Raw genomic sequence first — 25,833 nt, 5'->3', positions numbered from 1 at the left:
TTGGGGTTGGGGTTGGGGTTGGGGTTGGGGTTGGGGGTTGGGGTTGGGGTTGGGATGCCATTCGGCTACCCAAAAATACTGCTATTATCATTTTCGGAATGATGCATCAGATTTCTATCATAGTGCAACTCAATAGAATCATCACTATGTTTCGGGATTTGTTGCTGGCTGTCATTATTGTGCTAATACTATTCCGACAGCTATTAATGAAGTTAGCCTTGATGATTGTTGTTGTTGGGATTATATTCTGGGTTGGCTTAATGTTCGTAAGTATGTGAGAATTAGATGTGTTGGGTGAGGGAAGCAATTAGTTATTAGAATTGGGATTACTGTTTGGCTGCTGCTGTTCGCATTTTGGAGAGTTCGATGATTGACTACTCTTCGTAAAGGAGTCTGTTTCTGAGTTACTTGTTGTTGGTGTGCAGCTCGGGTTAGATAGAGGCATTAGTCTTAATATTGGAGTCCCAATTTTTAAGGGCATTGTTCTTCTCTCGATGATGTTGAGCATTGACAAAATTAATACGCTCGATGCTCTGCATGGACAGATAATCGAACCTCTCCAACTATTTGACCAATGATTCGGGGATTAAATGATAGGAATGTGGGGATCGATAGGGATTTGGTATCACATATTCGGAGTGATTCTTCTTGTGGGTTTTGTTCTTCCTGCGCTGGCTCCTACGAGTTGACTATTTGGCATGGGAGTTCATAGCGTTGTAGGCAAGTTTATTCATTTTATATTAATTATATTTATTAAACTTATCGGCATGTAGTATATTCTTGTTGCTGTGCAATAAAATTAATAGGTTTTGACTATTGTAACTGTTGATTGTGTTATTGTGTTGTAGTTTTAAGGACTATTTATTAGTAGAATTGGGAGTTAAGGGGAGCAATTTTAAAGTTTTTGTTTTGATAGATAGAAGGATTTAAAATGGAAGATTTATTATACTTCTTATTTTATTGTGCTTTTATTAAACGTCGAAATTTAAAAGAATAGGAATTTATTATTACTATTATTCTGGTAGTTTTAGCCTGAAAGGAGTTCGAAGCCATTAAATAATGCCTAATAATTTTTAATCGACACATACATTTAAAACTTATTCGGCGATATTGGCAGACAGATCCCATAACTCTATTCTTAAACATAGCCGATGAACAATAATGAATAATATCAATAGTTTCATGACTATAGTCTATTCTAGCATTCATTCATGCAAAAAACATAAACTTTATCACATAAACTGTTTGCTATTTGCTCCTATTCCAACTTTCATATGGAATGGAGTAAGAGAGTAAAGAGTAATGGAATAAGAGGGTAAGAGAGTAATGGAGTAATGGCACGCCCAAGATGGAGACAACTCATGGAATGCTCAGGTCAGAACTGGAGAGTATTCGGTATTAATTTATGTGTATTTCTGTAGAGGGTTATATATTTTTAGAGAGTGACAAAAATACACCCCAACCAGGAATCGAACCTGGGTCAAAAGCCCCGGAAGCTTCCGTGCTACCGCTGCACCATTGGGGTGGGCACAAACACTTCTATTTTCCCCTAGTTTTATATATTGCACAAATTATTCATAAAAAGCAGGCATGAGTTAATTAATTATTCCATATTTTGACCCCTACTGACATTTTTTTGCTTGAGAATGGAAGGATGCAGATGTCAATACTTAAGAGCAGTTTGCAATTTACTTTATAAGTTGTCATTGCTACTAACTTAAGTATTATCTGACTCAAATTAATACAAACACTAAATAAAGGATGACCGAATATGTGAAATGTCAAATTAAACATAAATAGTAAGCACTACCGATAATTTGTTCATTCTCTTTAAATAATTTCAACTCGCCTTGTGGAATATGAATTACATTAAATATAATTTGAAAAGGAATAGAATGCTACTGGGAAACGAAGGCAGTAAAATTCAAATCGGGGCGATTGGCATCCCCAATAGCTCGCTCACAATCGGAGACGGACTCCGCAAATAAATCAAATATGTTTAATTTGAAAGACCATTCAATGCTGTTCCTCAAGTGATTACTTCTTTGTCTTCAATTGACTCTGATTAGAAAAGAAACCTAAGAATTACTGTGTAGCCGAAAGATATCACAAAAGCCGGGTTTAATTTGAATTTTGTTACATGGTCGGATTCCAAAATTTATGCAGTTGTTGCTTCTTGGATTGCAATTGAAAAGTGATTAATTTATTTGGATGCAATTGGGATTTGCATGAAGTAAAGCTAATAATATGTATTATTAAAATGTTTTTTAATATCATTTCATTTTGGGGGCATCTGAGGAGTAAACTGGTTGGGGGATTGACTTGGCATTTGAAAATTCATTTGTGGAAACACTTTGTTATTGGGCATTTGAAATTGTGGAGGTATCGGGTTTTGTGAAGACATTTGAAAGTGTGAAGGATTTTGTGATGGAAATTGAAACTGTGGAGGCATTTGGTTCTGTGGAGTCATTTGGATTTGTGGTGGCATTTGATTCTGTGGAAGCATTTGGTTCTGTGGTGGCATTTGAAATATCGGCATTTGATTGGATGGGATGTTGGGGTTTTGAGGCTGGAAGAAGTTATTCTGCATTTTCATCATTTCCTGATAGTGCATCATATAGACATGATTGAGATATTGCTGATTGCTCGGGGACAGAGCAGAATTATGCACAGGCATGGTTGGGTGGGCATAGTTATGACCTTAATTCCTTCTATTTTTATTCTATCGAGTTCTTTCTCTGTAGTTAGGGCGCTAATCATAGCTAGTTTTACGCCTACGATTGTTATGAGATTGCGGAAACTGATGCTACTTATGTGAAAGCTATTTATCACCTTATGATGAACTATCGCTAATGACATCGATGTCCTGTTATGCTCTATTTTTGCCTTCTATGCTCTTGATATCTTGTTCAGTCAATGTCTTACATCCTTCTGCGTAAAACATCTGCGATCCTATGTCAATGTTCACTCGACTCTACCCTTATTACACAGGAAACAGTTTCACAGCATAGAATGGGCTATCTACTCTTCCAAGCACATCGATTACAAATCCTGCACAATTCTTATTGCAATCGAAGAGGCAGCTATTCAAATCGACAATTCGATCGGACGCATTTGCTCTTACTACGAACAGTTCATCGACTTTAAACACAACATGGCCAATTTCATAAACATTTGTAGTTTCAATGATCTTCTGTTGTGGGGGATATGCGATTTCGATTTATCTTTAAGTTTTCTGATGTGTTTCATGAACAATGTGATCATTATCTTCTTACTCCCGCAGATCTGCCAAGTTCAACTTTTTCAGATCTTCTAAGCTATTCAATGACCACTCGGATGACTCTGAAGCATTGTCGTCATTCATATGAGGTTGGGCTTCTTTTATGAGGGGCTGTTAGTTTTGCATAATTTGTATTGTTGATTGTATAATAATTAATTAATTTTGGTACCATTAATAGTTACCATGTTACCATGTATGTGACCGCGCTAATTGGCAAGATAAACAAATTATGATCATGTTTCATTTTTTGGTGGATAGCCGTATAGTTTCCTTTTCGAGTTTGATTTTTCGATCTGTTCAATCGATCGATTGCGAATGAGCCCGCTATTAGGCCTTACATTTGCTGCGTTTACTAAATTGCCTGAGTCTTGTCTGATCTACATTGAATTATTTCTTGATAGTTTTCTGCCATTGTTTATCGAATTAACGGAAGGCTCTCTTTTCTACCGACTGTATTTTTGTGGGAGGTTGTATCTTTTCTCGTAACTTTATGATACCTTTTGCATTCTACTTTATCTCTTCTGGCCCATCAATGCTTTGACCCTTTCCTCAATATTTTTGCATCGATTCGAGATATCTTCCATGAACTCCTTCGCTTTTTCTGTTCTCTCCTTACTCTTTTATATGACCTTTTATCTTTTTTAGTTGCTGGCTTCAAGCTTGCTTTTGGGATCTTGGGATATTCTACTTGACTATTGCTTTTTGCGGAGACTGTCGACTGAGACATTTCTTGAAATCTGGGAGTTGTTCCGGCTGTTCTGTCTCGCAGAGTTCTGTCTCGCCGAGTTTTGCCTCTCTCTTATTTAGGAAAGCTGTTTCTCTCTAGATTCTGCATTTGACTGCCTTTTGTATATGTAGGGGAGTATGTTTCTTTATGACGCTTGCCTCTTCATAAGGGCATACTTTATTTATTCGGACTTGATATCGCCTACTTTTGGGGAATTTATCACTCTTGGTATTTATATCGGCTTCACTATACTTCTCGAGGAAACCGGCCTACTATTCAGCGGCTGCTCCATCGACTTAGCCCGCGAAGACTTTGTCCTTGGGGATTACTCATATTTCGATCCTGGTAATGCTGATTTCAAGGATTTCAAATTGCGTGGACATAGAATAGTATTCAACAAAAATGCTTTCTTAGTTTCATTGGTGTCGAGTATGAACTTCTAGCTTACTGGAGTATTCTTCGCAACGATTGGATGCTATAGAATTTATTTCGCGGATAGTCTCTTACTGGGATTCACTTGGAGACACTGGCTGATTATTTATGATAGGCTTTCTGAGTAGAAATTGGGGATTCTTTGATAGATGCCTCTTTGAATTTTGGCGTAAAGTTCTTTGAGGTTGTTTGCTCGAAATGGTGGTGATAGTGTTGCCATCTCATACACAACGCATCCAAGTGACCAAATATCGCACTTCGAGTCATAAGGTCTATCTTTCCAGACTTCTGGGCTTGTGTAATAGGGAGTTCCTGTTTGCGTTCGGGCCATTCCTCTTTTCGCAACTTTCGAGACATTCATATCCCCAAGTTTATATTTATTATCTTTCGTGCAGAACACATTCGCACACTTCAGATCCCGATGCAGAATGTTAATTTCATGCAAAGCTTTAAGTCCGCGTGACATCTGTAGCAATGCCTGCCAAATTTAAATCTAAGTGAAATGGCAATTATTCCGAATATGTTAGTTTATCTTTTTCTGGATATCCCCCGCGTCAGCCAGTTCCATAACAATGCATAAACTCGATGTAGTGTCATCGAAGAATGCTTCACGATAGTTTACAATATTTGGATGTGAAATCGATGCTAACACTCTAACCTAATTCAGGGCATTAAGTCTTTCCCTTTCTTTCATTTCCCCGATTTTAACCTAAGAAGTTCTAAATAATATACTTTCTTCATGGCGTAGTATTTCTGGTCGTCATTTCGCATTACTTTGTAGACTGAGGCGAATGAGCCTTCTCCAAGTTTCTCGAGGACTGTGAAACTTCTCAATGAGCTCGCATTGCTTATCGGTTAGAATGAAGGATGCATTTAAATATTTTTAAGTAAAGCTGTTATCAACCAATCTATGATAAATATATTCAAGGATAGCATGTTTATGTCTGCATGTATAGGTATCTATGTATATCTATGTATATGTATATTATGTGTGTTAGAGGTATTGTCGGACTTCAATAAAACGATTCGAATGATATGATATGCAAGTATTTACCATAAATTAACAATTTGAATGAAATGCTTAAAAATGTTAACTTTTAAAGATGGTTAATACTATGAACTTCACGTAAACTCCAAAGAGTACAACAGCATATTACATAGTATCACATCGTATGACATAGCATCACATAGTTTCATTTAATAGTAAACCAATAAACCCATACATACACATCCACATGCCCATACATTCACAGATATATAGATAGATAACTTGCAAGCCAATATATAAATCGAAATGTACGAAGTAAACTTATGCTCACCCCTGGCCGATATAATCAGCCCAACATACAATTTAACAATAACTCGACTTCTCATGATAACCATCCTCATGCTGCTTTATCTTATGTATCTTGTCATCCTGCTCATCCTCATAAAAACTGTTCGCAACCTAAAATCAGAGGAAAGCGGAAGCCGTCTGCTCTAAAAGAAACTATTAAAGCAAGTAAACATATCTGAAATGGCTTAGAAATGGTAACAATAGTATCTGAATGTGTTGGGAGATCATTCGATAGCAGTAGGGTTCGTTTTATGTTTCTCGCCGTTTTAGTTGGAAACAGCCTTATCTATAGCTTACTTTCTGTTGAGACTATTCTATGAGGTTAAACTGCACAAGTTTGGTCAGTCTGTCAAAATTGTAAAAACGAGTAATGAATACTAATATATAGTTTTAAGGATTATCAACTTGGCTTTGATATTATGTGCGATGGTTGGCCTATCGCGAACTGAATACGATTTGACCAAACAATATTGCAGAGATAAAAGCTATCGATTTTGATACTGTTTATATTCGTATTAGTGATTCAAATATTCAAATTATGTTGCATTGAATTTGTTAGTTTGCAATTTATTTTAATTTGTCGATTGGTCATGTTTGGTCGTCAATCATGTGGATATAATGTGCATATACAGTGCATATACAGCATATACTGTGCATATACTGTGCATATACTGTGCATATACTGTGGATATATAACAATATATTAGGATATGCTTATGAAATGCCTTGGATGTCCATCACAAACACCGTCTATAAATCCTACTTTCAGATAGGATAAACCAGACTATTGTGAGTTCACTCAACTGTAAAATGAAAGCATGGAAATGGGATATGAATATGATTGAATATGAATGAATATTCAAAAGAATCGATGATATCGGACTCAATTTTTCACAGAGATCAGCACTGAAATCACTGCAGGATAGAAGCCCCGATGATGTTGGCACCTAATTTGAGTATGTGCGTATTGTAACAACACAAACTGAGCTCAGTGCCTTCATACTTTGAGTTATTGTAAATATTATGGTTGGTGTTGATAATTAATGCTATTATATTATAATCGCATTATATTGATGATTATAAATTATAGATGTTTGGGTTGGGTCTTATATGTTAGATGTTTAATATGCTCAATGCAGTTCGGGGTTGGGGTTGGGGTTGGGGTTGGGGTTGGGGTTGGGGTTGGGGTTGGGTGGGGTTGGGGTTGGGGTTGGGAGTATGCTATCAACATTAACTGGAACGGATTTCTTGCCTGGGATTTCGATTCCAAAAATATGGTTATTCACTGGATATAATTTAAATTATTGAAGTTGCTTGGAAATGAACTAAGATTCACGGCCCATTGATTTACCCAAACTGAAGGAGCTCATTAGGACTGGAGTCGAAGCAATCCCCATGGATAAAGAGAATCCTGAAGCGGTTCTTGTTATTGGAGATACAGGTGTAGGCAAGAGTACTATCTTATCTTTTTTGAGTGGGCATGAACTTGTCGTTAGATTTGATGGACTGAAACCCATTCTGGATACAGTCGGGCAAGCCAGGATCAAGATAGGCCATGAAAAGTATTCAGAGACTTCTGTCCCCACGAAGGTTGTCATTGACAAAAAAGCATTTTATGATTGTCCTGGGTTCAAAGATAACAAGGGAGAGTAATATTAAATTTCAAACTCTTTCTTCGTACAGAGGCTCCTTGACATTTACGAGAAAGTTAAAATCATTCTTATCGTCGATGAGAGCCATATTAGTGAAGCCCGTGCTGATAAGTTACCGAAACTCGTCAGAAATTTGAGAAAATCCTTCAAAACATTCGATGACATCAAAAACGGATGCTGTCTCATTATAAATCGCGCAGGGAGATAAAATAGTGAATAAGATTACCATAAAGAAATTTTAAAGATGGTTCAGTTGAAAAATGAAAGTGGCACACTATTTGAAAGTGAAGAAAGGAAGTTCTTAGAGTTCTTAATCCAAAACAATAGAGTTTTATTGTTCAAACAAGCTGCCAAATAGAACAGAGACAGGCGTTTTGTTTCCGATGATGCTGAAGGCCGCATTTTCAACTGCATTAAACAAATGTAGTATGTCAAAAGCAAACACATTGAAAATATACTCTCAGAAAGTGCGAAGTTGGCAATTCGAGACTTCATCGATGAAATCACTACACGATCAAATTACAAAATCGAATTAATATGCGCTCAGATTATCGACATTTATTCGCAAAAAGTGCATTCTCTGGGCCGCAACGTCAGTGGAATTATTGGACTCAAAGAAGAGGTTGTGAGACTCGCAGAAGAGATCAAATCATCCAAGAAGGAAGGCATCATTTAAATTTTACAGAGATAAATTGCAAAGGATAAACTTCAGGATTTCGAAGAAGACTTCGCTTCAGTTATGTTTTTCAAAGGCATTTATGATAAGACCAGCACATATTTCTCCAACCTCATTAACAAAATCTACTCAGAACTTTCACATTTGCTCACCAAACTCGATAAAAGGATCACAGTCATCCAAAGGGAAAACGAAGATGAAAAGATCAAAGAAAAGTAAAAAGTGTAACAACAAATTCGGTAACAAAAAAGGGAAAAATAAAAGATAGTGGCAATGGAGCATTGTTAGAAAATGGATGACTTAAAAGTTATTGCTCAAACTCTTTGTGCTTCGAAGCGAAACTTAATCGAAGAGATTAAAAGTGCAATCAGATGTTTGAACTCTGTTGAAGATGAGCTGAAGAAAGTCAAAATCGAAGCCAAGAACCTCCAATCTTTGAATAAATAAATTGAAACTGAATTCACAAGAATAGAGAAAACGTACTTCACGAAGAAATCTGTAGTTTGATTTCTTTAAATATGTCCTCACCATGAAGCTATTATATATTCTACGATGATCTGATCGAATCGACAATTTAGAATGTATTGGATAATTAAAAATAAGCTAGGAATGCACCTATATTAAATCGGTATTATCTTTAATGGAATAGACGCTATTCTAGTCTATATATCTTAGTATATAGATATTAATCATAGACGTTTATAAATACAATAGAAAATGCATACATATTCGATATGGATACTTGTTTTAGTGCTCTTCTGTGGCTCTTATTGCTTTGAACCCGCGTTCTCAGGGCTTCCAATCCCCGCAGAGACAATCGAACGTTTCAAAAGGGCACACTAATATTTATCAGGACAACTCGAAACCTACCGGCTGCATAAGATGTCAAAGTACAACCTCTATTTAGCAGTGGAGAACTACAAGTAATTGCTGGATGAGATGAAAGTAATTATTCTGTTTCAACTGACAAACTATGTTGCTGGGGACAGGAACATCGTGCTTGGCAAAGGAAATATAGTTCTCAGTTCCCATAACAAGCTCGCTGGACACAATAATTGGATATTGACGGATCGGGAAGTGACCAGCAAATCGATCGACACCAATATCTTGTACTTGAAGCATTTTCGCATCAAATTGGATAATGTGCAAGATATTTAGACGAATCCGGCACTAGCAATTGAAAATATGAGTCCTACTGATGCTGATCTTCTCAGGCTGTCGAGTGGCATTGAAGATATGAACCATTTTAGATGGAGGAAGAGTCTTTTTAGAATCCCTTATCGATATTGAGGCTGTTGCTGCATTGTTTGATGTTTGATATCTCTCTACAATTGTATAATAGGAATACAAATAGATGCCTGTTATTATATATGCTGTTTATTCGACGGCTATTCTCCCCCTTATTCTCCCTTATTATTCCCTTATTTTCTCTTATTCTCCCTTATTCTCCCTTATTCTCCCTTAGTATCCCCTTATTCTCGGCTTATTATCCGGTAATCGAAGCTAGCATACAATTTCCTATAATCTACATTCATCTTCTTTCATTACCAATTGTCATGAAAAATACTGTGTGTAACAAAACACATTTCATTTTAATCAAATCAAATGGAAATGGTTGTAATTGATTACAATATGTTAATATCTTAAATCTAACTTTAATTCTTTATCGTACTTATTTGATAATAATCGGCATATAGTTAGTAATTCTCAATAATGGATCTTTGTGGGAATATGTTGTTCTATCATCGATGTTTTTGTTTATTTTGTTCGGATCTTATATATTAGATCTCTCCAATCAATCTTTATTTCGTCTTTTTTTCTTATTATAACAAAGGATAATTGTTTTGATTCGATTGGGTCGTCTTCCTTTCCGGCGATTTACTCAATCGGGGGGCTACTTTTGGGCTTTCGTAATATTTTGAAGGAGGGCTCTTTCTTGGAATTTGATCTGAAGGCTGTTGATAATTCGAAGGATTCGAAGGTAAATTCACGACATTGTTTTGATTGGTTTGACCATAAGAAATCGGCAAGTTGTTGTTTATTTTTTGCTGAGTGTTAGGCTAATTCATTCTCATTGTCTATGCATAACGAGCATCTTTTTGATTGGTTTGACCATATGAAATCGGCAAGTTGTTGTTTTTGTTTTGTTGAGCGTTAAGCTGATTCATTCTCATTGTCTATGAATAACGAGCCTCTTCCTGCTCTTTTCTCATTTTCGCTTCATTCAATTTAATATTTTTCTCCCGCAATTATTACTCTTGTGCTTTTTTCATATCTCTCAGGAATATTTCTTGCTTTTTTTATAACATTATTTTTTATCTTTCGAGCTACTCGAAAATCGCTTATTGTTTTTTCTTCATCTTTTCGATTTCTCTTTAGTTGGATTGCGTTTGTTCTTCTTCAATTCGTTTATAAGTCGCAGCCTGTTCTGCCTTATCTTTCTCTGAGCCATTCTTTAGCATAATCGCATCAAACTGGCCAGTAACTAGTTTCAGCTGCTCATAAAATTTCCCAGCAAACTCGATTCTCTCCATATGGCTTTTCACTTTCCTACAAAATTCATATAATTTTATCGCATTGATCGCATTGTCAATGGTGGAGAGATTTACATTAAGAATTTATAAACATTATTGAATTTTGCAGATTTCGTTATCAGTATACTCACAATAGTTTGAATCGTTTTTGTGGCGATTTTGACTTGCTCTGATTATAATGTTGAGAATTTCAGATGCCTTTGCGACTCTATTCGATTTTTATTTGAGTTATTACATGCCTTTGATTTGGCTGAATTACTTCAAATGTTCGAGGAGAAGGTTGAAATTATTTTAGTTTTCAACTTAGATTGATCTTTTCATGCTGATGAGTGAGTATTTAGACTTTTAAGTTAGAGAAATATGTGTTTAATGTGACAAAAGGCATGGTTTTACATTCGACAGTTTTCTGAATATTTCTGCGATGTATTCATTGATGTTATTTGGATTTATTTTTGGGAAAATAGCCCAACTCTAATTGCTCAGAATGCTATGCAGCAGTTTTTTGCATTAATTTGAAGCAGTCTCCAGCATTTTTTATTTTAGATAGCCTGAAATTTATTCTTGGCTCAAATCATCTATTGGAATTTTTGATAGAACGAGGAATATCGATGATAAGACGGCTTATAGATTGCTGCCATATTGGATCGATAAGAATTTCGCAATTTCATCGAAGTGATTGCTTCGAGAGACAGTGAGCGTCGGATAATCGATCACTAGGATAATTTTCACTCGGCTCCCTTTCACTAATATGCGGCTGTTCGCAATTGAGTTTAATATGTCTTGCATATCACCCTTGCTATCATCGAGCCCAGCGCAATCATAATATATGTTATCATGCTTATCTTTATATGCATGAGCTAACTCTGTGCATGATTGGGCGATGTTATTTCCAACTTCGGGCCCATCTATAAATTTCAGGAAACATTTTCCACCCTTGACTTAACACTTCTATATTTCTTTTTCGAGCAAGAAGTTGAGAAGAGCACTTTTTCCTGCTCCTGATTGGCCTATGATGACTGCAAATGGGCTGTCGAGGTCAACTTGCTCAATGCTTTTCATTTCAAGCATCTTCTTTTGAAGTGATCTGATGTTCAGGCTTTCTTGCATGTACAAAGTAAAAAGTATTATTCAGATATGTATGCAGGAACCGTAAATATTATTTAAAATGAAAGAGATAAATATTAATAAAAATATCAACAAATTCCTGCTTTTGAATTAAATACAATAATAAATATAATCAAAATACTAAAAATTACAAATAAATGGATAAAGCTGCTCGACTCTTGAAAATAACTGAAAATGCTCTAAAAGTAAAACATATCAATAGTATAGTTTGCTGAAAGGAACACAAAGAGTAAAGGTGAGTTCATAAAAATTGTGGAAGTGGGCCCAAGAGATGGACTGCAGAATTAAAAGATCATCATGTCCCTTGAGAATAAGACGAAATTAATTAACTTATTGTCTGCATCTGGTTTAAAAAGCGTGGAGGTTGGATCATTTGTGTCTCCGAAATGGATCCCGCAAATGGCCAGCTCAAAGGAATTGTTTCAAGCGATTAACAAAGTTGATGGAGTCTCATATCCTTGTTTAGTGCCTAATTCTAAAGGTTTGGAAACTGCTTTATAAATCGGGGTTAAATAAATTGCTGTGTTTGCGTCGTCTACTTAATCCTTCTCTCAGAAGAATTTAAACTGCTCGATCGACGAAAGTATTAAAAGATTCGTTCCTGTGTTAGAATAGGCAAAAAAGAATAATATAAAAGTGAGAGGATATGTTTCTATGGTCATGGGATGCCCCTACGATGGTTAAGTAAGTCCACAAAAAGTTGCAGATGTTACAGGGAAACTCTTTGATTTAGGATGCTATTAAGTTTCATTAGGGGATACTGTTGGAAAAGGAACCCCTGAGAAGGTTGCTAATTTATTTGAGCATTTAAAAAAATTCCCTATCCAAAATCTGGCAGTTCATTTTCATGACACTTTCGATATGGCAATATAAAACATTTTCACTGCAGCTACTTTTGGATGCCGAATAGTGGACTCTTCAATCGGAGGTCTCGGAGGCTGTCCATATTCAATGAAGCCAGTCGGTAATGTTTGCACTGAAAACGTGGCTTATGCACTGTAAAAAGCAGGATTCCAAACAAAAGTCGACCTTGAAAAGTTAAAATAAGCAAGCGAATGGATTTGTGGATTGCTATAACGACCAAATCTATCCATCTTATGATATAGATAAACATTTTAGAATATTGAAATTGTCATTCGGCATATATTTTAGATCCAACTATTTTAGGTTTCAAGTTGTCAATATCGTTCTTATGGCAATTCTGCTAAAGTGAATAACAGAAATATAAAAATGTTCAAAAAAATGTAAAAATAAAAAACATAATTTTCGGTCATTGGTCCTCGAAACGCACACACTATTAAACTATCAGCTCATCCAGGCCTTGCAGCTTGCAGCTGGCTTAGTACTTAATGAGAGTCGCGCTGCTGCAATTACCCAAACAATAATGCCGCATTGAGGCCAACGATGAAAACAATTCGAGGTAATCATAATAAAACAATCAAAATCGACGCCTGAATAACTTATGAACTCAATCGAAGAAATGAACATAAACCTCGCGTATGGAAAAACAGGAGAATAATAAAATGAAGCCGAGTAGTAAAATGTCAAGAGACGAAACATAGAGTTTTTCGAACTGCTTAGTGAACCCCAAGAGTAGTAAAAGTCAATTTCAATAATCAAATTCATCTTTGGCATCTCACTCACTCGCTCCTCCTTCTCTAAAGATTACTCTGCCGAGAAAATGATAAAGATCTGATCCATTTTACATTCAGCATCACAGATGAGTTCATGAATGGGTCGTGGAGGCATACTGGGGAATAGCAGAGCGCAATCGGCAAAGACACAATTATTTTTGCGCTGAGGAAGTCCTGTTCGATAATGTCCAGTCATACAATCCCTCGTATTTCTAAACCTGCAGCATCATGATAGATCCTTTCACTATAAAAAAATAAACCCTAAAAAAAAACATAACTAGAATATAAGAAATTACTGTTGGTTGTTGGGAAGTTAGCAAATCGCTCAACCCTCAGCACATAGAATATCCGATCCAGGCTTGGAATTGAACAACTCGATGAATACGATTCAAACAATCCAAGAGCAAACCAAAGAGAGGAGCAGCATACTCACATAATCGGCAATAGTGTAAAATCGAAAATATAATAGGCCTCAATAAAGTAATGGCCTGTTTCTCGAATCGAATTCAGACCCTTTTAATTTGGTGGAATGTTCCAAAGACTGCTCGAAACTCAGTGAGTTCGATATATCGAAGTAGCATGCTTGAAATAATCCAGAAGCCGTTCACACTCATATCAGCCAATATCAACACAAAGCGCCGAGACTAATTATACAGTTTAATAGTTTATTTTTTATTCATATGCCATACAATCAATCAATATTTCGCTTTATGTGGATCGAGGTAATCCTTGTTCCTCGACCACAATGATTTTAGAGATTCATACGTCCCAAAGTTTAAAGATTGCCCAATAAATACTCGGAGTGTACTTGCTTGATATCCTTTGTAAAATCCGGACAACCCTTCGTTTCTGTAGATCTTCTTGATCATCATTGTCATCTTTACTTTATCTTTGAATAACTAGATTTCTTTGTTTGCAACAATCAGCCTGGAAGTGATCAAAGAAAGAGGATAAATAACGGTGTTGGTCACAAATGCTCCGAACCCTCCAATGAACATAAATTTATATAGTTTTGGATGTTCGACATCTCCCTCAGTGATGAGCATAGCTCTTAATGTGTTATAGGACATTACGTTGAAGCTCCCAGCAGGCAAGACTGAAATTAAATAGGGTGCAAGGCCACTATAGAATCCCCGAGGGCCTGTTTTTTGATATATTTATTTAGCTTGATGGAGGACACTCTTATCTTATGATGTGATGAATCGAATTCTCAACACATCTAAAGGAAACAAAATGAGGGAAGACAGTAATCCTGTAACTATCCCAATGTAAATGAACTAATGCGGCCGAATTTACTTGCCTCTGGTCTCATAGGTCATTTTAGAGTGCTCGATTATTGTGAATCTTAAAGCTTGCTCCACACAGTTTATCGCAATACTAATTGAATTTCCTTTAAATAATACAAACAGGCCTCCTTTTACATATGATTATCTGAAACCTGCCACTATTGAGGGGGTTTATTTTGTTGTGTACATTGTTTGGTATAAGACTTTTAAGCGCTCGAGTGGGGCTGTAACCATCCTTGATATTCCTCCTGCAGTAGCCCCAAATAAAATTGTTTGAACAATGTCTGCAGACGAGAGAATTATTTTGGCATCTTTCATATGAGAATTTTTTCAGCTAGTGATCAGATAATTTAATCGAAACAATATTATAAGTATGTTGCGAGCCAACATTATATTTTTTTTATAAATTGAGGGCGCGATTTTGGTCAAATCTTTACACTTTTCTCGAAAAAATGAATTTTCATAAATTTTTCGAAACCCAACCCAAAACCCATCAAAAAGTGGCTGATATGGCTAAAAATATTGTTTTTGCATTATTTTTGTCATCAAATCAATTAAAAATTAATTGAGTGTTCTCGTTTATATCGTAAAATATCGTGAAATCAATTTGCGATTGGATTGTGAAGTCACTTTGATCTTGGCTAAGCTTCAACTTTTTTCATTGGCCAAATGAAGAACCAAGATCAAGCACAGAGCACAGAGCACAGATATAGTGAAATGTATTTTGTTTTGTTTATTCGGTACACTTGACATTTTTTTTGTTTTTTTCATATCATCAATCCTCCCTACAAATTGAAATTCACAGAACTAAATAACCCTCATTAAATATTTAATTACTATTTTTCGTCCTCAATTGCGATACTCATGCAAGCTGCTGTATAAATTTAAATCACCCGCGCTGCGTTCGTGTATGAGTACTGCACCTCGAAACTTCCTCCTCATAAAAGATAATCCTGTTTAAAGTTTTCTCTTCAAAAACCTCCCTTAACTCAAGCATGTATAAATCTTGAGCCAAACTTCGAAGATGCTGCACACCCTTATCATTTCGACTAAACCAGTAATCAATATTGACTATTCACTGAAATTTATAGTTATTTAAGTTAGATTAGAATGTTAGTTATTTTTAAATTTATAACGAAGTGTCATTATTTTATACATAGTTTTTTTACAAATTCCTGCTTTTAATAAGTATTTTGCGAAATAATAGTTCAATTGACTCTTTGCAATTTAAAATGGCCATCATTTTGACAACTATTCTAAAAAACGGGTTATTAACAAAGAATTATGAAAAAATACTGAAATTGATGATAATATACAAATTTTACAAATCAGAATTGATTATCATTACAAATCTGTTATATAAACAATCCTATACTCCCATTAATTTGTATAAATATCGTATAAATACTCTCCAAATGATTAAAGAATAGGCACTTACTCCTCGAAATTCTACTCTTGTCATCCATTATCCTGCAAGATACTCAAACGCGAATCTGCGTCCACCCTCGAAATAAAACATATCTCAAGAGAATGGCATACAGAGAAAGCTGTCCCAAACCAAGTCAATAGCATTCATTGGCAGTAGCAAGCCAAATGTAACGAATGTTCAGCCTGCATTCAAATTGATCAAATACTCTGAGAAGAATTAGAATTTAATAGTTCAATCTTTGAATAAAGAGATGGCGACCTCTCCGACCCATAAAGACACATCAGACAAACAATCTGCCCTCCAATTAAAGTATTAATAGAAAATAGGTAAACTAACAGAAGAACACAGTTCAAGCCTGAGATAAATGGAGAGACAGATAAAAAAACTGGAAAGTGAAAAGAGTTATTGGAAATAAATGGCTACTGGGACTAGTAGATTCAGGGTATAAATTTCTAGTAATAGCCACAATACTGAAAACCCATAAAAATAAAACTTATGCATGGACCAAAGATCAAAGGGAGTTGGGCTTTTCATTGAAGAAGGTAGACCAGATCTAAAGGTTCTTGAGGCTGAAATGATGAGCATGAGAATAAATTAATCAAATCTCAAAAAATAGAACAATAGACTGAATCTATAAAATAGTACTCTCAAGCAAACCATAGATGCCATGAATCAGACAATGGATAAGAGATTTCAGGATTTGAACTTGAATTGTCATGCGTTTGGGACACCTGACTCATCCAACAATAATAGTGTTGACCACAATGTCAGTACTGCTGCCTTAATGATCAAATAGACTGAACCTAAATCTAAGTCTAAATCTAAATCTAAGTACTCGCATTCAAACAAACACATTCCCCCAAACCAACACATTCCCCCAAACCAACACATTCCTCCAAATCAACAGATTCCTTCAATCATTGTCCATCAAGCGAACCATTCTTCCAGCACAGACAGCAAAAAACTCATAATTTAAAATATGACGACTCTTCTCAGCTAACTTAACTAAGAGCTAATCAAAAAAGATTTGAGCAACCTCAACAAAAAATACCAGCATTTATGCATATTTAAATGAGCAATCGAGCATCCATATGATCATTTTATTTTTTATAATGCATACATACATTATACATATATATATATCCATCATTTTATCTTATATCTGTCTGTAGCCATATGCAATGCTGTTTAATTTTTGCAGTAATATGGTATTGTTTTCAGACAATTTATTTGATTATCCTGCAGTTTTGCAAGCCGAATTTGTCATTGCTGACTATTAATTAATGATTATTTTAAAAAGGCGAGAGGATCTGAAGTTTCTATGAACATCAACATGATCATCAATGAAAAAATAATAGATTATGCTTTATTTGCTTTATTTTAAACTCGCACAAACTCTGAGGCTCCTCGCATCGATTGATAACATAAATTGCATAAGAAACAGCATTTTGCACTACATAAATTTACCTTGCATCATATTTTTAAGTTCATCAATATTTTTCGAATAATTCTTGAAATTATATGATGGTGGCAAGACTCGAAGGCTTGAAAATAATCAGAAGAATTTGAAGCTGTGGAGTGGTTTTAAATGTTTTCACAAAATAACTGCAATAGATAATTTGCAATTTTATATCAAATGCATTAATAAAACTATAATATTTCACATTCATGATTAGCTTCGCTGAAAATATAGCCCTGTCTTCAAAACTCCACAAAGAGAACAAATAATCCGGAGAATCCTCGCGTAGACGCCAACAATAAAAATAGCATTTAATGTTAGATTTTCTTTTAAATCGCATTATTATTGAATAAGACTCTTTGGACGAAGATATTTTCAAATCCGATTTGATCATCAAAATTAAGTACCCCTCGAGCAAGTATAAATTGCGAACAAAATCACCCTAAGGAATTTAAGAATTTGTTTATCATCCGGATCCGGCATTGTCTGCCGCTTATCATAAAGCCTATGTGGAATTGTACGAAGACATGGAAAGAAGAAGCAGTTTGGTAACGAACAAAGAAGATAATGTAAATCTTAAGAATAAGTTGATGAGTCAATTTGCGGGTTCCCTCAAAAGGATTAACAACCAATAAAGATAAATAGATATAATACGAAACTATAATCAGAGGTTTGATCACAGCGCCTAAAACCTAAACAAATAAAACTTTAATTAAATAAAGTAGTAAGCAGACAACGAACAAAAACCATACAGATTAACAGGGCAATCTGTGAAACCCCCTACGGAAGATGCATAGGTTGTTCGATAAAAGCCCAAAAATCGAACCTTTGTGTAAAAAGACAACAAGCATTTCCTATCTTATCGCTGTCTCGAAGAGTATACTGGAATAATTGACGAGTTCACAATCAATTTGAATGCTCTGATGTATATATTGCAGATGAAATGTGGGTTTATTGTCAGGGCATTCATTTTCAGTAAGGATCAATTGAATGAAGGGTTTTTTTCGGAGACTATTAAATAGAAAAAAACATCTGAAGATACAAATTATTAAAGATAAATATTTTTGCTATTATATTGCCCTTAAGAAGTCATTTAGAAAGCAGCCAATAATTACAGCCTAAAAAAATAAGTACACTACAATCTGTTGGATCCGTTTCTCAATGAGCCAGCAGATTCGCTTCAAAGGCCTTTGAGGAAACATTCTTAGTTCATAACAATTTAGCCATAAAATAATCAGAAGCTGCCTCTTCCCTAATCCTAACAAGAGTAAACCCCGCTGACATATAATCAAATCCGGAAAAGGCAAGAACGTCGGCTCAATTTCAAATTCACATCAGCCTAAGGCATACGCGTAGATCCGAAACGCTAAACAAAGATAAGTGACAGATAGCATAGAAACTACATAGATTTTTTAAATTAAATCATCTAAGAAACTGATTTGATTCTCAAGTATCGAAACGACAGCGAAGTGGAGAGAAAAAAGAAGAAGGATAAGAACAGCAATAAAAATAATCCTAACTAACTGGCCTACCTCGAAAGTCTATGCCATATTTAATAGATAAACTACTTGAAAAAGTTAATCGGTCATAATTATCACGCAGGCTATCTTTCAGCCTACATCAAAATGAAGAAGCAAAGATAGTACATCCATCTGCTTACAAAAACCAGCAAAAAATATTCATATCCCACTTTTTAGTATCCAAAACTCTTTACTGATTTCAAATTGCTGAACAGTCATTAAAGCAATATCAATAAGATCGAAAACTTGCTAATGTATAAGCCTTCAGTTGTGAATCCGGAAGGAAAATTGTAATTGTTCAACAAAGCCGAAAGGATTAAAATGATGTATCGAATACTCTTCGAACATATTAATTTCAACTGCGGAAAAGGAATAACCCATGATGCTGAAATATTCGCACCCAATGACGATTATGAGAAATATGGGAAAGTCGGCAAAACAAAAAGCAATCATTTTTTCTACCAATACCACAGTGAGCATAGATAAAAAAATGTCTCACAGAACCCCCTCGAGTATATCTCTGGTAGAAAAATAGAAGGTGGGCTCGATGGTTATAATCTTGCTTCAGAGTGGCGAATATTATTTATATGGAGAATCGATTACAACCGATTAAAGGCATATCTCGGCGTTGGTTATGCATTCGAAATATTCCTAAAGAATCACTTGCTCATGATCTTTGGCATATTTGCTTTCACAGGAATAATTGGTGAAATCATAAAAAATTTCGTTGTCAACAAAGCAACAAAGGAGAAAAACTATTAGCCTGAAATATTGTTTCACTTTTTATACTTATTGCTGGCTGCAATAATCATCTCTGCCTTTTCCTCAATTTATTAAGAAAAGGAAAGAACGATGATTTCAGATTATGAAGATAGGGATCCAATAACAACAAACCGAAAATAATATAAAGGCCCTTATGTTCGGAATAATATTTCAGATCAACCAAACGCTTACCAATCAAATCAGTACCTTTTTTCAGATAAAGTGAAAATATTCCTATCTTATTTTGCCCTTCTTCTTGCAATTCCATTGTTTGTTCTTGCTTATTATGCAGGGTTAAAACTTACAGTGTTCGCTTGGACGGAGATTTAGACATTTGAAGATTATGGCCTATAATTTCTGTACCCCAATGAGTTTATTGGATTCTCGTTTTATCTTGTTGTCGGCACACTCATCATTATCTTTTTCTAAAAGCTAATTATCGATAAAACCTCAAAACTCGAGAACTGGTCAACTGTCTAATCCTTGCAGAATTCAATTTCTTACAAAAAGTATCTACTGCTGATTGCTTTCGAGCTAATTCCTTTTATCGACCTCATTTATATTCAGTACTCTCTAAAAAAGTCTTGTTCATCGAATTGGTGCTTCAATTCCGTGAAAGGCTACGTCTACATCAGATACTTCTTTCAAGTTCTAAAGATATTGCTTGCCTTAGGTGTACTCATCATGGGCTTATAAATTCGTAATAAAATCCAATCGTTATTCGAGCCTGCCATTAAATATTAATCGAATGTAAAAAACAAAATGATAAAGAAGATCTAAATTTACTTTCGATTTCTTGCTTTTGAAGCGAAGAAGAAAGATAAAAATCATGCCGATTACCTGAGAGAGACCTAAGGATTAATACTATTTTCAACGTGTTTAATCATAATTCCGATCGGGAGCTTAATTTTATTCTTGTCGTTCTTCCTTACGCATATAATTCTTCGCCTGAATACGTTGGTTAGCCAACGGAGGCCGATCGATAAATCCAAAAAATTGAAATCTATGGCGAGACATTATCGGTCTGCCTTTCATTTGATGGTATTTATCAATTTTTCAATGGATTTCATTAATCTCTCTTGGATGGAGGTTCATTTTCAAAGTATCACTTTGTCCATAGTAAACAATCCAAATTATTCTACAAGTTTGTTGGTGAAATATTTAGCCATAACCTCATTTGTCATAATTTACGAAATAATCGGATTCATCACACGATTAATCACAAAAATAATCTACAATAACGTAATGTCCCAAAGAAAATAAAACTTGAAATACAGGTTTGTTAATCGTCAAGCAAATAGTTTCGCTTTTAAGCTTGGTGTCATAGATGAAAGAAAGCCATTAAATACTCTCGAAAGAGTTTTCGCCATGGAGAAAACAAAAAGAATGAAATTTTTGGAACAATAATCAGAATTAAACGAAGAATCAGAAAGCAATAATAGCAAGAATAGTCAAATAATTAAAAATCTCAATAAACACAACAAAAAAAGCCGTAAGAGCCTAAAAAGAAAACATTCGACGAACACTCCACTCGCATCTTATTGATATTTGTATAGTTAAACAGCATATACCATAAATAAAACATCAATCAATCAATAAAATCAGTATAATTTTGTCATTTTTATTTGATCATTTGCTTCGTTTATGAGGGATACGACCTGCATCGAATATTATTACTGTTATTAATATCAGATTTTAATTGAAATTATTTATGAACAGTAAAATGAAAATATTTGTTTTCATAAAGTTAATCCATTGCTAAATCCTTATTATTTGATTTGGGTTTGATTTCGATGGGATTGTCATGCGAGGAACTTCACTTCTGTTCCTGTAGTCAGCAGCTCGTTCACAAAAGAGAAGCAGAATCATTTTAATTTAACATTATTGATGAGTATTTACAGCTTTAATAAGACTCGAAACAGCAGCCCCCACTTAACAGTCAGGCATTGGAGTAAAACAGCCTTCACTTAACAATTAGACATTGGCACAACACATTGTTCAGTCAATGCTGTCGGCGTAATTGGTCAGAAATGATTAATGTATCAAAAATAATATATACGATTATCCTCAGCCACGTTTTAAGTGTAACTTTAGTTTTATCCAACCATTAATTTGGTGAAATGAGTTATAGCGATGAGAACTTGAAAACAGCGGTGGATGCCGTGTTTGGACAGTATGACAAAGATAAGAGCGGAACTCTCGAAACAAACGAAGTGACTCTGCTCATCAACGACGCCTTGAAACACATGGGCCAAAACAGGAAAGTCACCGAAGCCGAAGTCAAGCAATTCATCAACGCCGTTGATAAGAACTCTGATGGCAAAATCGCCAAAGCCGAACTCCTGGAAATCTTCAAGAAAGTTATCGCCGGATGATCACACTCGAATTGCCATATTATGCCCATATTATTAGGAACTTTCTGATTAGTTAAATTTGGTTTTTTTCTGCAGGCGCACGAGCTTTCCAATGTCCTATCGGCCCCTCAGACATTATTAATTATCAGCTAATGTACTCATGAAAGCCGACGCATGTTCGGCATCAATTAAAAATAAAATAAAATGCACAGAAAGCGACAATCTCTTTAAATTACTATACACTTCAACGATATCCCTAAAAAGGATTTAGAAACTTCATTCTTAGTTTTTTGTAAACGACATAAATTTGCATAAACATATCTGCATAAAGGTATGCCTTATAATTTCACTCCTTCACAATATTTAAATAACGGAAACAACCTTTTTAAAAAGTGTGTGCCTTCTGTCATAAATAAGAATGATAGTTTCATTGGGATCAACTACCAAACTTATGGTGATAAAGGGTAACAGGTTTACATAATTTCGAGAATGAGAGCATGTACACATGATTACTAAATGTATAATAAGAAGCACAGAGATTAAAAAGGAGCGTGGAGGAATAGTAGCTCAGTGGTAGAGCGTGGGATTGCAGGTCCTAAGGTCACCGGTTCAATTCCGGTCTGTTCCTTTTTGTGATGCATACATAATGCATGAATTCTGATAGATAGATAGATAGATAGATGATAGATAGATAGATAGATAGATAGATAGATAGATAGATAGATAGATAGATAGATAGATAGATAGATAGATAGATAGATAGATAGATAGATAGATAGATAGATAGATAGATAGATAGATAGATAGATAGATAGATATTAAATGTCTGAGCTTACCAAGATGGAGAGATTTTGAATTATTCTTTTATTTACATCATCTCGAATAAGAGTATAATTCTAGCTTTTAATTTGTTTTTCAGTAATTCAGGTTTCTGATCTAGGTATTTGTTAATAGTTTGTTCTTATTTTTATCACCTCTATTGACAATGATATTCACGTTGATGGCATATCCCATATTATCACAGGAATCGGCTTAATGAACATATTTGGAAAGATAGTGTCTTATAAAATAAAAAAATAAGGAAATATTCGGAAATGGGTAATAAATAAAACTAAGGAAGCATAAAAACAAATAACCTTCTGAAAATATTTATGAATCCGTTATCGATAAAATTAATCAAACAAACATACTTTGATTTATCGCATAAAATTGAATGATAAGAAATATTATCGATTTTTTGGAATTTTGTGTTTTGATGTGTTGTTTTTGCATTTGCTTGGAAATAGTCTTATCAGCACTAAGCATTGAATTTTTATGAGATTATGCGAATAATTGCGGATCTGCTTTAACTTTATTCTCGAAAAATGTTTTGAAATACTCGCAAATTCTGAAATATGGAACTCATACTCAGATGCTTTTGCTTAAGTTATCAGCCAAAATAAATTTGATTTTAAGGATGATATAGAGCCCTCTTTTTTGTGGATTATAGGCTGATAAAGTTTTACGCTGATACTATACAATTGTAACTACCCAAATGTAACTGCCAGAATTGAAAAGCATGGCCATTTAAATATTCCAAAAATTCCAAGACTCATAATTAAAACAAACATCAACCAACAATGCCAAGCATCAACAATTTGCGAGTCCTGCTCAAATCAGCCCATGCGAATACGCCCTGCTCCTCCTTTTCCCATGAGCCTGACTTTGATATGAGTGTAACTGACTTTTGCATGAAACAGCAGTAGTATTAGAATGAGGCCACTTCCTTTGAGAATATCCCTGAGTTTTGGAAGAGAAACATCATGCTTGAAGAAGAAGTCAACAACCAAAACCAATCAGAGCAGTATGACGATCTCTCAAAGTTAGCCAGGATGACCAGTTTCGAATAGAATATTATGGAAGAACACGGAAAGAAATTAGTGGAAAGTTTGGAATACTTCTGTGAGGAGGTCAAACTATACGTCAACCCTGAAAATGTCCCTTATTCCTAGTATGTTATGAGGGACGTGGATGAGACCATCGAGATGATGATCAATGAGATCAATGACCTGCCCAAAAAAGAGAAAAAAACTCTTCTCAAGTTTTGTTGCAGATCCGAAGCAACAAGACAGTTGTTCAAAATGCTCATAAAGCTGATCCCCTTAACCGAATTTTCATTGGCTATGATGATATTCGCGAGGGTGTTAGAATTCAGTTAGGAACACTTCGAACAAATATGTCATCGTAAAAACTATCACCATTTGCATTTTGAGCAAACTGTCAAATCCATTGAAAGCATTATCTCCCAAAAACAATTCAGAGACAAACTCGACATCATGGGGGCAATCAAAATATTAGGAATTAACATTATGGATGGGAATGACTAAAATACGAAACAAATCGAAAGGCAAATTGAGAAGCTAGGGGCGGTTTGGGTTAAGGAAGTGTTATTAGGGTTGAACGACATTTACCCTGAGAGTATCTACCCTGAGAATATCTACCCTGAAAGTGTATATCATGAGAGTCGATGCCCTGAGAGCCAATGAACATACTGATTTATTATCACCCACTATTCTCTTTCAATCTATTTAACAGGAGTCAGTTATTCGAATGGATTAATTATATCACTCATATAGTTTTACGTGTGGATTACATTAACTTTTAGTTAGAGATAGATATCTCTTTCAGGTGACTCATCTTTAACAATCTCATCTGATTATTGAAATTTCTAATCATCCTAATGCCACTCCTCCACAGAATGATAAAAGCAATTTATAATATTCTATTAATTTAGGTTTCGGTAAGCCCCTGCCCTTAAAGCATAGCCTAAAGCGAGTTGTGACCATCACTGATTTGGTCAAATCACTGATATCAGTATTGAAAAGGATAATGTGATCAGGAGAGGTATAGATGCTGTTTCTATGTCACCTCAGTTCAATCAAAATGCCATTGTGTAGAGACTGAACAAAAACAGGAGAGTAATTATCCTCGAGTAACTACGTTTGTTTCATGTATGATTTGCCCCAATTTCCGTTGCCCAGTTAGTGATCAGGAAACGACATCGAGAAAATTTGGCCTATGACCAAAAACCTGTTTCATGAACAAATTATACATAAATCCTGTATAAAACTATGGATGGATCAAATCATGTTTACGTTTAACTGTATTTATTTTCAATATATTAAATACATATCAAATTTCTGAGAGCATTAAACATCTGAATTTATTAAATTTATTCAGCTATTAGCAAAGCTAAACAGAGTTCAGGCACTAGGACTGATCAAAGCCGAAATGTGATAATTAAAGGGTTTCAACATTGCATCTACAAATAAGATTAAATCATTTTATCGAATGTGTAGACTTCCTTGGCTTAATTCTAGCTCATTCTGGTCTCTTCACATTCTCGATGTATTGATGATTATAGTTTCCAGGTGGGTAATAATTTGCAACCACTAATCCATCATTGAAGCCAAATCCTACCTCTTGAGATCCCTCCCAGACCATTTGGGTGAAGTGTCCAGTGACTTCTCCATTAGTCGAACTTCCTTTTTAGTAATCATAGTCCTTGATTTCATCATACCAAGATTCTGAGGCCTAACCAGCTGATGCTGTTTGGGAGCTCCAGAAGATATTTTCCCCTATAACCTT

The 25,833-nt window shown here is 35.0% G+C and overlaps 2 non-coding genes across 2 annotated transcripts; one reads left to right on the top strand and one right to left on the bottom strand.

The window, feature by feature from the left end:
- Window positions 1-1,454: 1,454 nt before the first annotated feature.
- On the bottom strand, window positions 1,455-1,525 carry TRNAR-CCG (transfer RNA arginine (anticodon CCG)). Its single transcript has one exon. It is a non-coding gene; the product is annotated as a tRNA-Arg (tRNA).
- A 21,237-nt stretch (window positions 1,526-22,762) lies between these two features.
- TRNAC-GCA (transfer RNA cysteine (anticodon GCA)) lies at window positions 22,763-22,834 on the top strand. Its single transcript has one exon. It is a non-coding gene; the product is annotated as a tRNA-Cys (tRNA).
- The last annotated feature ends 2,999 nt before the right edge of the window (window positions 22,835-25,833 follow it).

This window comes from Brachycentrus maculatus, unplaced genomic scaffold (assembly GCF_059751285.1).
Source record: "Brachycentrus maculatus isolate JH-2025_06_01 unplaced genomic scaffold, ASM5975128v1 h1tg001763l, whole genome shotgun sequence".
NCBI classification, from domain to species: Eukaryota; Metazoa; Arthropoda; class Insecta; order Trichoptera; family Brachycentridae; genus Brachycentrus; species Brachycentrus maculatus.
The sequence above is the reverse complement of the archived record's forward strand: the minus strand, read 5'-3'. Positions and strand labels throughout refer to the sequence as shown.